Source organism: Miscanthus floridulus, chromosome 3 (assembly GCF_019320115.1).
Source record: "Miscanthus floridulus cultivar M001 chromosome 3, ASM1932011v1, whole genome shotgun sequence".
Taxonomy (NCBI): domain Eukaryota; kingdom Viridiplantae; phylum Streptophyta; class Magnoliopsida; order Poales; family Poaceae; genus Miscanthus; species Miscanthus floridulus.
The window spans coordinates 77,911,241-77,925,840 of record NC_089582.1 but is presented as its reverse complement, the minus strand read 5'-3'; the positions used below and the strand labels follow the sequence as shown (position 1 = coordinate 77,925,840).

At 43.8% G+C, this 14,600-nt stretch overlaps 1 non-coding gene across 1 annotated transcript; it reads right to left on the bottom strand.

Moving 5' to 3' along the window:
• Positions 1-14,288: 14,288 nt before the first annotated feature.
• Positions 14,289-14,395, bottom strand: LOC136547812 (small nucleolar RNA R71). Its single transcript, XR_010781762.1, has one exon. It is a non-coding gene; the product is annotated as a small nucleolar RNA R71 (small nucleolar RNA).
• Positions 14,396-14,600: the final 205 nt, after the last annotated feature.

Sequence of the window (14,600 nt, the reverse complement as noted above, 5' to 3'; positions counted from 1 at the left end):
TTCATCACCACCCTGACTCGAACCCAAGCCCTATCCCTCTGGCTATCCAAACATTGTTTTTAGTAGTGGTCGTGACTCCACTGATGCATCTCTTGAGCACAAAAACTTTTGCGCCATGGATAGTCCTATAGTGTCAGGGTTATGATACCCCATGTATCTTAAGACACCGATTAGTTAGCCGCTTGGGTGGCCCACAACAAACAAGCTAGTACAAGCCTAAGCAACCGTGGCCCAACTAAGCTACGCAGACCTGGGCCAAGCGATAAGACGGGGATTCGGCCATGACCTCCTCTCTCTCTCTCTCCCTTCACCACAAGCCACACGACCTCTCCTTCGTCCCGACCCTTAGCAGGAATGGGGAGGGGTCGAGCTCCAACACCAAGTATGCCAATTCTGACAAGGATAGGTACGCCTGCTCAGTCCGCCAGGACCTAGGGGATAGCCGTCTTAGAGCAGGCACCATCCCTACACCACGCCGTAGCCAAGCCTAGATGACCAGGCGGTACGGTGACTCACCATCCAAATACAGCTGGATAGGATGGATGTACGACCCCACCCACTATGAGATGGGGCTCATGACTACGGCCTTGACATCCAAGGCCAACCAAGCCAACAAAAACCATGACCCTGAAGCTCAGGATCATGGTCACCGGCTCCACGACTAGCAAGACTATCGATGACCTAGGGGCGGCCACCTGCTCCTAGATTGACACCTCCAAAAGGACGAAGATGATGATGAAGGCCACAACAAGACCATGTCACACAGGAGACAGCTGGTGAACTAACATCGCACCAATAGTGCCGTCACGACTGACACTGTAGCATCACGTCACACCATACCACAACGTGGGCACAAGACCATGACGAAAGCCATGCCAAGACATGCTCTGGCGCCAGGACAAGACGTCCTTCCTTGCAAGCCAAGTTTACTAGTTTTCTCCATCCCTTAGGCTCACGAACGCACGGTCAAGAGAACCTATCTCTTTGTATGTGGCCTGGCCCTAGACTTTATATAAGGGCAGCTAGGGCACCATTCTAAAGGGACAGACTCTCGAGACTCCATTTAGGCTGTCCCTCTCCACTCTTCTACCTCTTTCACTCTTCTTGCATACCCCATTGTAAGAACTTTAGAGCATTCAACCGAGGAACACGCACTCAAACTATCTCTGGGACTAGACATAGGGCTTTAGCCTGAACTAGTATGACTCCTTATGTCTTTGGATGCTATCATCGTCTTCCTAGAGTAGCACGACATACATATAAATTCACTCATCGGGTGACAAAACACTGGCAGTTGGTGTGCCAGGTAGGGGACAGTCGCACACTCTCTTTGTTGAGAAGGAAGCGATGGCAACTCACCCCATTGGCGGACTCACCCACAGAACGGCCCCTAGTGGCCGCATCCGCCATGGGAACCCCGAGTTCACCAACATTGATGGGCTAGCGCCCATGTTCGCCTTTAGCCCCAGCCAGGTCCTCCACCCTAGAGTCCTGGACCCAGTGGCCTAGGGCGGACACGCTCTCGGAACGGCCCCCAATAGTCGCATCCTAGAGTTCACCTACATAGTTGGTGTGGGCATTTCTTAGCATCACTTGTTACTAGGTTGTCATCCCTAGCATAATGCTAGAAATGTGTGGTTCGTAATTATTAATGACACTTGTAAACTTCAGAGAAAAATGTATATATATTAAAGTATCCGCAAATGCACATATAATATATCATTGTAGCATTTCACATGGGAGTATACTAGGTATCATTATTTATATTTTTACCATAGGGAGGAGCTTATGGAGTGGTGTTGGCATAGAGATATTGACAAATATGTATACTTATGATAATAATCATTCTCATGCTATTGTCGGTGTAAGTCAAAGGGTAAATAAATGATAAGTGTAAGGTAATAGTGGTATTCCAGAGATAGAATTAGAGACTTATAAATGTAGTATAGCTAAGCAGGAGATTTGTTAAGAGCAAACGATTCCTAAGTCATTACTTATCTACTAAGTCTTTTGTACACCCTAATATATACACTCTCATCTATAGTATAACTAACTTTGGATCTACGCATAAGGAACATTACTAAGGAAGATCAAGAATAGAGCTTGTCTACCTTGGCAATCATGTTCTACGTGCTCTATAAATGGGGAGTGGACTACAACGGACTCAATGAGAGTGTCACATCCACGATCTACCACATGACCCAGAGTGTAGAGGGCATCTGTAGGCAAACAATATCTAAGCACCATGCTTACATAGTGTTGACCACTTAACTCACGTACATATTGAGCTAAGCGCTTTGCGAACATATGCATAAACTCATCATTAATCATAACTATATCAAGCATACAACTGGAGCAAACTAGGAACATAATAAATAGCAACATAATAATATTAAAGTAGCACAAAGTCATAAATATAGAGATACAATGTCTACACCAGTCTCTAGACGGCAGATCGAGAATCCTGAGCAATAGCTCACACTCTTTTTGAACCTTGCTAGCTAATCTAAACTAGAAAGTTGAAGAACTTGAGCTCTAATCTCTAATATCTAGAAACCCTAGTTTTCTATCTAGCCCTGACTTATGACCTAATGATCTGGAGGGGGGTGGGGCTGGTATATATAGCCCAAAGGATACAACGTGAGCCCTTAGATCAAATCGACTTAAGCAACAACTTAGATGCATCCTAGGAGGCAGTGGGAAACCAACATAGCAACAAGGCTGATAGGTGGGCCCCTGTGGGGTCGGGTGGCCTATAGGTGGGGCCAGGCGTCCCCACCTATCACCGTCTCATCCTTCGCTTTGGTGACATGGCTTCTAGAATCCTCTGGAACCTTCTAGAGTTGGTTTCGTGGTGGAATTCTGATTTTTCCTTTGACGTTTAGATCCCTCTTGACTGTTTTCTAGATAAACCCCACTAAAAACACAGATTCACCAAAACTCATGAAAATTGTCAGATTAAACCCCTAAGTCTATGTTGGTGATCATTTTCATGCATTATTTCGGGTTATATTAATGTTTATAATGGTCGGTAACTACCATCAACAATTCCCCCAAGCTTAACCTTTGCTAGTCCCTTAGCAAAGACAAACTTAGCAGTGGATCTGAATTTTAGGGTTGTAACAACTCCTCAAAAGTACACATGCATTCAAACAAAAATTCTCCTCTAGATTAGAACAAACTGATATGTCTTTCAAACTTACTCATATTACCTTTAACTATGGGGCTTGTAGCCTTCACTTGGGTCTTGAGTAATTGAAAGACAGACGATCAAGTCAAGCACTATGTCTTATGTTCTTTGTTCAACCATAATTCTGGAGTTTTTATAAGTTTTCAAAATAAAACTCAGAGATTCCATTGTATGACACTCTCAAGTCTCTCAAAATATGTGGTATTTGTGGATCCTCACCAAGGCAATAATGATATTATGCCTTTCTCTTCCTACAACTAAGGCTTATGTGGAGCTCATAGGAAGGGTGATAACATGAAAGAGCATACTTGCAATACATATATTGTAAAGTCAAACAATGGATCCAAAGAGAGTTGAGTCATACAATCAAATCAAGATGTGCATGTGTGTGGAATATATGGTGGATATAAATGGTAGCTAGCCAAATTCTACTATGCTCCTTGAAAACATATCTCTCTTTTGAAACTTAGAAACATTTGCAAGAAAACATGGGCTATCTTATTCATCTCACTTTCTCTTTTTTCATGCGGGCATCTGAGTACCCATTGTTTTGATAATTCAAACACTTGTCCATTTTTCTTCTTATTTTCTTTATGAATAACTTATACATAGCCACATGCACTTTAAACTAATGAGTTCCATGAGTTTTGATGATTTCATGACTGTAGGAGGATTTAATCAAAAAATCATTAAGGAGCACCTATTCGTCAAAGCAAATCATGTTATTCCACAATGAAACCGACTTAGGAAGACTCCAGAACACTCTAGAAGGCAAACCACCACAACAGAGACCGAGTCTCTGACATGTTGGGCTAGCTAGCCCCACCTGTAGGCCACCCACCCTGTGGGCACCACATGTCAGCCCCTCCTTCAAATGTCGGTTCTGCACCACCTTAAAGATCAAATCTACGCCGTTGTTCAAGATTAGTTTGATTCGAGGGTCTAGAATTGACATAGCCCCCTATATATACGCCCCTGTACCTCCTCTTGTGGGGCATCCTGAATCAAGAAACCCTAAGACACAATTCATATCCTCCTCATCAGTATTAGAGCTAGCAATCAAGAGAAGATTAGTCCTCTAAGTTAGGATCTAGTCTTTGTAATTAGAAATAGTGAGATAGAGAGTGAGGGAAGAGTTTTGGAGGAAGTGTCGGCCTGTCGGTGCTCTCTCTATGGCTTGTACCCTAGCAGAATCAAGTTCTACTTAAGCTTGCTTCTAAGATTTCTCTAGCAATCAACTTGTAATTCAAGTAAGTATCTTGTTTATATTGTTCATTAGGTTTGTGACTCTTTTTGAGTACTTTAATCCTTGTCGCTCTTAGGTTAGAGTAGTATTCATAGTGTAAGCATGGTGCTTAGACTCGGTTACTTGTGGATGTACCCTGCATTCCGGATCGGTGGTACATGGCAAGGGTGACTACATAGCCTTGTTGAGTCCTTTGTAGACCACCTCCTATTTGTAGGCCGAGCAGGACCTGGTTACTAGGAAAACATACTCTGCTTGTGTTTTTCCTTAGTAATATCCCTAGTTGAACAGTAGAAGACATAACTTACCGAAGTTAGAACTAGAAAACCCTAGTGATCCCCTCTACGTTCCTATTTATCTTAAGTCTTGTTGCTACTTCGGGTTAAGTTAGACTTAGTTATTTTCACACACATTTCCTTAAGTTTGATATTCTAGACTACTTTTCAGTATCCATGCGCTTGCGGATTTATCTGTGTGCTTTAAATATACCCACACTCATCATGTGAGCCATGCTTTTTGGTTGGATTGTTTGGTCATCTCTTTCCTTTTGCAGGGGCTGATGAGGACTTCAACGGAGAAGTCCTAGTTCCTATGCTTGGCCTACCGGATGTAGGCGAGAGGTGCCGCAGACCACAACTGCCTGGTCGAGGTGGATGCGGAGGTGCGATGTTTGCGTGAGGAGCTAGAGGCTTCCCAAAAGGCGCAGGCAGAGCTATGCCAAGGTCTGATCAATGCCATCGAGGTAGTTGATTCGACCCAGGGGTAGCTCGTGGAGCAAGAGGCATGGGCTCAGTCTCAGATCATTATGCTGATGTCCCAAGTGGCCAGTTTTAAGGCGTCGAAGGTAGTTTAGGAGACAGAGCACACTGTGGCGGACGCTGCATGGTAAGACATCGGGGGGCAGGTCTTAGATCCATTGCGATGCGAGAAGAAAGTGAGTCGATGACAAGAGTTTTGTTTCTCCTCGTTCCCTTTGCCTTGAATGAAGCGACACCCCATTCCCCTTCGAACTCAAGCATGGGTGCTTGACCTCACCTTGGAGCTGGTCCATGAGGCTTGGTCTAAGAGACCTCTTGGTGCAAACAAGAGGTCAAAAAATAGGCCACCGGTTAGTCATGGTGCGGCATGTGAACTAAAAGAGTTTGAAATAGGTCTCTTAGATGATGACAAATAGTGCTGCACTTTAAAGCGTTTGTACATGTGCCTATATGTGTAGCCCCCACGAGTGAGTCATGTTCGGCTACTGGCGCAAGTTAGGATGGGTCACTCAGAAGGTAGATGGTACTAAAATAGACTATACGTATCTCATATTCTTAGGTTTACTCCACAGTTTGAATCAAGTTTTTGAAACTATTGGTGAGCATACACGTGTATGTGAACGTGCTTAGGTAGAGAGGTTAGGGATAGAGTTGATGTAATTGATCGGTGTGTGGGGAGCCGTCATGGATTATGTTGTCATTGCTCGGGACATGACGAGCCCCTAAGCACATGTCCATGATGGAGTTGTTGCGGTTCCTAAGCCGCAAGCTGGTGAGGGCGCTTCTGTATTGCTCAGAGCAGTCGCAGTCAGCATAGGTCATCCTTTTAGGTTCCCTCGGATCCACCCTTGCCGCCTCGATGTCCACGGTAGGCTCATGAGCCCCTGAGGACAGCTTCTTCATGTTTGGCCTAGGGATGTCCTTGGCTGTGAGGGCTCAAGTGCCCTGATGCCTGAACTCTCATGCCACGACAACGTCATAGTTGTCATTGTCCATGATGGAGAGCTAGCGAGGCCTATTGTTGTGGATGCAGAATCTGAACGTGATGTAGCATGGTCTGCTTGGCGCAGCATGGTGCGCGTTTAGGGGATCTGCATCCCTAGAGGCACATGCTCCTTGGTAGTGCTAACAAGTCATGTTGACATGATGGATGGCCTATCTAGTGTGAGAGGTTTGGCCCTAGCTAAAGGCTTGACCTCGTGAGGCGGGGTGCCGGACGGTCGTGTGATTGCTTATGATGACACCGTGTGGCAATGGAAGGTTTCGTCGCTCATGTGCACCCTAATCTATCATGTCCCACCGGTGGCAAACATGCCACTCAGGGCATGATTCTACCATGGGTTCTGAGCTCCTAGTGCAGAGGGACTGGTCAGGGTAGAAGCTAGCAATGGACGTTAACCCATCAACATGGGTGAACTCATGGTTCCCCAAGAGGATGTGTCCACAGAGGGCCATTCTGTGGGCGAGTTCACCATGAGCCATGGGCTTTAGGTTTCCTGGGTGGAAGACCTAGCCATGGCTAGAGATGAGAGAAGGTACTAGACCCCTATTGACCATAGTTACCAACCATTATAAACATCAATATAACCCAAAATAATGCATGAAAATGATCACCAACATAGACTTAGGGGTTTAATCTAACAATTTCCATGAGTTTTGGTGAATCTGTGTTTTCAATAGGGTTTATCTAGAAAACCGTCAAGGGTGATCTAGACATTAAAGGAAAAAATCAAAATTCCGCTATGAAACCAACTCCAGAAGGTTCCAGAGGACTCCAGAAGCCACGTCATTGAAGCGGAGGATGAGATGGTGATAGGTTGAAAGGTCCTAATGGCTAGAGGAGGGGGGGTGAATAGCCTATTAAAAATTTCTACAACTACACTTAACAAACTGGTTAGACAATTATGAGGCGAAGCAAGTGTTGCGCTAGCCTACTTAAAAGCAAGCCACCTACCACAATTCTAGTTTATATAGTTTCTATCCACACAATAGCTATGACACTACACTAAGTTAGTGTGCTTTCAAAAGCTAACTAAAGAGTCTCACTAACCAAACTAACAAGCTCTCACAACTAGCTACACTAAAGAGCTTGACAACTAGATTATGGTAATGTAAAGAGAGTGAGCAATTTGTTTATACCGCTGTGTCGAAGAAGGAGCCAATCAATCACAAGAATGAATACCAATGAAGACCAATCACCTCGAAATCAAATTAACACAATGATTTTTTTACCGAGGTTCACTTGCTTGCCGGCAAGCTACTCCTCGTTGTGGCAATTCACTCACTTGGAGGTTCACGCGCTAATTGGCATCACACGCCAAACCCTCGATAGGGTGCCGCACAACCAACACAAGATGAGGATCACACAAGCCACGAGCAATCCACTAGAGTACCTTTTGGCTCTCTGCCGAGGAAAGATCAAGAACCCCTCACAATCAACACGATCAGAGCCGGAGACAATCACCAACCTCCACTCAGTGATCCTCGCTGCTCCAAGCCATCTAGGTGGTGGCAACCACCAAGAGTAACAAGTGAATCCCACAGCAAAACATGAACACTAAGTGCCTCTAGATGCAAACACTTAAGCAATGCATTTGGATTCTCTCCCAATCTCACAAAGATGATGAATCAATGATGGAGATGAGTGGGAGGGCTTTGGCTAAGCTCACAAGGTTGCTATGTCAATACAAATGGCCAAGGGAGTGAGTTTGAGCCAGCCATGGGGCTTAAATAGGAGCCCCCATGAAATAGAGCCATTGTACCCCTTCACTGGGCACAACACGGGGTGATCGGACGCTCTGATCATATTGATCGGACGCTGGACCTCAGCGTCCGGTCATGTGATGCGTGCCATGTGTCCCCTCTCTTCAAATGTTGATCACCCGATCTCAATGGTCAAGTGATGAACGGACGTTGTAGCTCAAAGTGACCGGACACTGAACCCCAGCGTCCGATCATTTCTAGTAAGCATCCGGAGATGACTTTTGATGACCAGACGCATCCGGTCATGCTCGACCAGACACACCCAGCGTCCGGTCACTCGGTGACTCCTCTATGCGCGACCATGTCAGTGTGACCGAAAGTAGCCAGCCAGTGTTTGGTCATTTCAATGCCAGCGTCCGGTTGATGACCGACGCTGTGTTTTTTCTGCTGCTACTGACTGGATGCGTCGGTCCTTTAGAGATCAGCGTCCGGTCACTTACCGTGACCTCCATCTTTTCTGTCTAGGGTGTCGGTGGCACCATCAGACTATCCGCACTCTACGGGCGGACACTCCACCGGTGAAGTTCCTAACCCTTGCTCAAATGTGCCAATCACCAAGTGTATCACCTTGTGCACATGTGTTAGCATATTTTCACAAACATTTTCAAGGGTGTTAGCACTCCACTAGATCCTAAATGCATATGCAATGAGTTAGAGCATCTAGTGGCACTTTGATAACCGCATTTCGATATGAGTTTCACCCCTCTTAATAGTATGGCTATCAATCCTAAATGTGATCACACTCACTAAGTGTCTCGATCACCAAAACAAAATGGCTCCTATCATTTATACCTTTGCCTTGAGCCTTTTGTTTTTCTCTTTCTTCTTTTCATGTCCAAGCACTTGATCATCACCATGGCATCACCATCATCATGTCATGATCTTCATTTGCTTCACCACTTGGAATGTGCTACCTATCTCATGATCACTTGATAAACTAGGTTAGCACTTTGGGTTTCATCAATTCACCAAAACCAAACTAGAGCTTTCAATCTCCCCCTTTTTGGTAATTGATGACAACCCTTATACAAAGATATGAATTAAAATTCAATTGAATCCATGTTGCTTCTCCTTCTTTTCTTCCTTCTCATCATCATCTCTATATGTATCATCGGTCATTATATCTCCCAACACTTGGTTTGGTGTCATGGTGTCCAAACCACTCCTCACTAGAATAGTAACCAATGTGCTAAATCTTGAAGGCAAGCATCTTAAGAACTTGTGGGAGAAGTCCTTATCCTTCACCTCTTCTCCAAGTGCTTTGAGATCATTGACAAGCACTTGAAGCCTATGAAACATCTTTGGCACACTCTCATCCTCCTTCATTTTGAAGCTTGCAAACTTCTCTTTGAGAATATATGCCTTTGCACCCTTCATGGCTTGAGTGCCTTCAAATGATTCTTCCAACTTCTTCCAAGACTCATGAGCCATCTCAATATTCTTGATTTGCTCAAATGTTCTCTCATCAATTGCATCATGAATGACACTTAGAGCAATGTCATTGTTTTGGAGAAGCACTTCTTCGGCCATAGTGGGATTCTCTGGATCACCAATCTCAATTTTGGTTTCTACCACATTCCACACTTTTCTATTGATTGACTTGATATGTGTGGTCATCTTTGATTTCCAATACGGATAATTTGTGCCATCAAATTGGGGTGGCTTCTTGATGTTGTTGATTTGAGCCATTTTTACACTAAAGGTTGTTAAGCCTCAAATCATGGTGACCTCTGCTCTAATACCACTTGAAAGGTCCTAATAGCTAGAGGGGGGGGGGGGTGAATAGCCTATTAAAAATTTCTACAACAATACTTAACAAACCGATTAGACAATTATGAGGTGAAGTAAGTGTTGCGCTAGCCTACTAAAAAGCAAGCCACCTACCACAATTCTAGTTTATATAGTTTCTATCCATACAATAGCTATGACACTACACTAAGTTAGTGTGCTCTCAAAAGCTAACTAAAGAGCCACACTAACCAAACTAACAAGCTCTCACAACTAGCTACACTAAAGAGCTTGACAACTAGATTACGGTAATGTAAAGAGAGTGAGCAATTTGTTTATACCGCCGTGTCGAAGAAGGAGCCAATCAATCACAAGAATGAATACCAATGAAGACCAATCACCTTGGAATCAAATGATAAACACAATGATTTTTTACCGAGGTTCACTTGCTTGCTGGTAAGCTACTCCTCGTTGTGGTGATTCACTCACTTGGAGGTTCACATGCTAATTGGCATCACACGCCAAACCCTCAATAGGGTGCCACACAACCAACACAAGATGAGGATCACACAAGCCATGAGCAATCCACTAGAGCACCTTTTGGCTCTCCATTGGGGAAAGGTCATGAACCCCTCACAATCACCACGATCGGAGCCAGAGACAATCACCAACCTCTGCTTGATGATCCTCGCTGCTCCAAACTGTCTAGGTGGTGGCAACCACTAAGAGTAACAAGTAAATCTCATAGTGAAACACGAACACCAAGTGCCTCTAGATGCAAACACTCAAGCAATGCAATTGGATTCTCTCCCAATCTCACAAAGATGATGAATCAATGATGGAGATGAGTGGGAGGGCTTTGGCTAAGCTCACAAGGTTGCTATGTCAATACAAATGGCCAAGAGAGTGAGCTTGAGCTAGCCATGGGGCTTAAATAGAAGCCCCCATGAAATAGAGCCATTGTACCCCTTCACTAGGCACAACACGGGATGACCAGACACTTCGGTCATATTGACTAGACGCTAGACCTCAGTGTCTGGTCACGCGATGCGTGCCATGTGTCCCTCTCTTCAAATGTTGATCGCTCAATCTCAACGGTCAAGTGATGACCAGACGCTGTAGCTCAAAGTGACCGGACGCTGAACCCCAGCGTCCGGTCATTTCCAGTAAGCATCCAAAGATGACTTTTCACGACCGGATGCACCCAGCATCCGGTTACTCAGTGACTCCTTTGTGCACGACCATGTTAGTGTGACCAGACATAGCCAGCCAGCATCCGGTCATGTCAGCGCCAGCGTCTGATTGATGACTGACGCTGCACTTTTTCTGCTGCTACTGACTAGATGCGCCGGTCCTTTAGAGACCAGCATCCGGTCACTTACTGTGACCTCCATCTTTTTTGTCTAGTGCGCCGGTGGCACCGTCGGACTATCCGCACTCTATGGGTGGACACTCCGCCGGTGAAGTTCCTAACCCTTGCTCAAATGTGCCAACCACCAAGTGTATCACCTTATGCACATGTGTTAGCATATTTTCACAAACATTTTCAAGGGTGTTAGCACTCCACTAGATCCTAAATGCATATGCAATGAGTTAGAGCATCTAGTGGCACTTTGATAACTGGATTTTGATACGAGTTTCACCCCTCTTAATAGTACAGCTATCGAACCTAAATGTGATCACACTCTCTAAGTGTCTTGATCACCAAAATAAAATGGCTCCTATCATTTATACCTTTGCCTTGAGCCTTTTGTTTTTCTCTTTCTTCTTTTCGTGTCCAAGCACTTGATCATCACCATGGCATCACCATCATTATGTCATGATCTTCATTTGCTTCACCACTTGGAATGTGCTACCTATCTCATGATCACTTGATAAACTAGGTTAGCACTCAGGGTTTCATCAATTCACCAAAACCAAACTAGAGCTTTCATAGGTGGGGCTGCCCGGCCCCACCTATAGGCCGCCTAGCCCCATAGGGGCCCACCTATCATCCTCGTCGCTATGTCGGTTTCCCACCACCTCCTAGGATGCATCTAAGCCATTGCTTAAGTCAGTTTGATCTAAGGGCTCACGTTGTATCCTCTGGGCTATAAATACCAGCCCTACACCCCCTCTAGATAGAAAACAAGGATTTCTAGAGATTAGAGATTAGAGCTCTAGTTCTTCAAGTTTCTAGTATAGATTAGCTAGCAAGGTTCAAGAAGAGTGTGGGCTATTGCTCAGGATTCTGGATCTATTGTCTAGAGACTGGTATAACCATTGTATCTATATATTTATGACTTTGTGCTACTTTAATATTATTATGTTGCTATTTATTATGTTCCTAGTTTGCTCTAGTTGTATTCTTGATATAGTTATGATTAATGATGAGTTTATGCATATGTTCGCAAAGCGCTTAGCTTAATACGTATGTGAGTTAAATGGTCAACACTATGTAAGCATGGTGCTTAGATATTGTTTGCCTGCGGATGCCCTCTGCACTCTAGGTCATGTGGTAGATCAGGGATGTAACACTCCCATCGAGTCCTTTGTAGTCCACTCCCCATTTGTAGAGCACGTAGAACATGATTGCCAAGGTAGACAAGCTTTGTTCTTGATCTTCCTTAGTAATGTTCCTTATGCGTAGATCCAAAGTTAGTTATACTATAGATGAGAGTGTATAAATTAGGGTGTACAGAAGACTTAGTAGATAAGTAATAACTTAGGAATCTTTTGCTCTTAACAAATCTCCTACTTAGCTATACTACATTTATGAGTCTCTAATTCTATCTCTGGAATACCACTATTACCTTACACTTATCATTTATTTACCCTTTGACTTACCCCTGCAATAGCATGAGAGTGATTATTATCATAAGTATACATATTTGTCAATATCTCTATGCCAAACCACTCCATAAGCTCCTCCCTATGGTAAAAATATAAATAACGATACTTGGTATACTCCCGGGTGAAAAGCTACAATGGTATATTATCTGTGCGCTTGTGGATACTTTAATATGTATACATTTTTCTTTGAAGTTTACAAGTGTCATTAATAATTACGAACCACGCATTTATGGCATTATGCTAGGGATGACAACCTAGTAACAAGTGATGCTAAGAAATGCCAACATGCATTTCTGGTGCCGTTGCTGGGGAGGGGCACATGGCTAAGAGAATTGACCAAATAGATACTGATGTGCACATGTCTATGGATCACGTGTGATGAGTAGATGTGTCTCGATCTTCTCGAAGAATCCGCGAACTTGATAACTTGTCATTGCATGACCTAGTGAAGAGGCAATGCACTGTGAGGCTATCCACGCGATGAACTACCAAGACAATCACCCTTCCATGTACCGACAAAACAGCCCATGTAGTCACGCCGTATAGATGTGAAGGCACAAACTGGGTGAACTGCAGTTCGGCATTCTACAACTCCCTTAGGAATCGAAAGAACAAGTTTGCAGGCCTCTCAAGACTCACGCTGGAACAAGAACTCAAAGAGTTTGTATTTCTAAATTTGCAATCTAGAAGTTACTATTCATGTCACCCATTACAGGGATATATAATACTAGTTGAGTTTCAGTTTGGAAGAAATAAATGAGAACTTGTAGTGGAAAGTTGTAACACTACTTTTATTAATTGCTAGGCCTAGTGGGATGCATGGTTGGTTGGCATTCTTCTGCATGCATGCTGGAACATGTGTGGATAGCAACCCAGTTGCTGGCTGCATGCATTCCTAACTTCCAAAATATTTGCTTGCACTCGAACGACTGTTATTCATGGTAGCTGAATGTTCTTTTCTCTCTCTCTCTTGCATGTCCAGGTTCCTTGCTTATATTTGGCGGGCAGAATCCATCATCATCCCATGCTTGTTTGTGCACTCCATCATTCCTAAGAACATTGAAACAAGTACTCAAAAGCATAGGCCCATTCAACATAATCTAATTATTAAGCATAAGGTTAGCGTTCACCTAAGAATGAATTTCCTTCTCCAATTGTTTTGCTCTACTCCTTGTAATCGGACCAGCTATATCAAATGTAGTTTCATTTGGAGATGAGTGAATGCTAGGAATGTCTTCATTAGACACTTATTGATAAAATCATAACCTCTGCTTCAGTAGGTTTACCCATGTTTGTCTTTGTTCATATCTTATACAAGGTATTGTAGACTTGGTTGTGATTCACCAACAATTTCCAATCAGAATCAACTGAATCAAGAGGAAGCTTAACACCAGTTCCTAAAGTCATGGCTGAGAAAACTCTGCATGAGTTTTCTGCTCCAAGCACTGAGAACATCCGCACTGGACCAACACTCAAAACCAACAACCTCGAGTTTGAGCTCAAGCCAAGCCTCATCAACATGGTGCAAGCTACCCCATTTAGTGGAAAGGCGCATGAAGATGCTAGTGCTCACCTTCAGAATTTCCTAGAGATTAGCAGCATAATCGTCATCAAGGACATTGCTCAAGACATTATACTACTCCATCTATTTCCATTCTCACTAGTGGGAAGAGCGAAGCAGTGGTTCTACACCAACAAAGATCACATCAACACTTGGGCAAGACGTTCAAAGGCCTTTATAGAAAAGTTCTTCCCTATGGGCAAGACCAATACCTTAAGAGGAAAGATTTCAAACTTCCACTAGCAGAAAGGAGAAACCATTCCAGAAGCATGGGAAAGTTTTCAAGAATACATTTTAGATTGTCCTCATCATGGGATGGAAGAATGGTTGCTCATGCAAAGTTTCTACCATGGATTAACTTAGAAGGCTCATGAACAACTCGATGCCACTGCTAGAGGATCATTTATGTCACTCACCCTAGGAAAAGCTAAAATTCTTATGGAAACGATATGCTCTAATCAAGGCTGGTCATCATACAGCATTCAATTATGCAATAAGAGTGAAGAGGTACCAGAAGAGGTG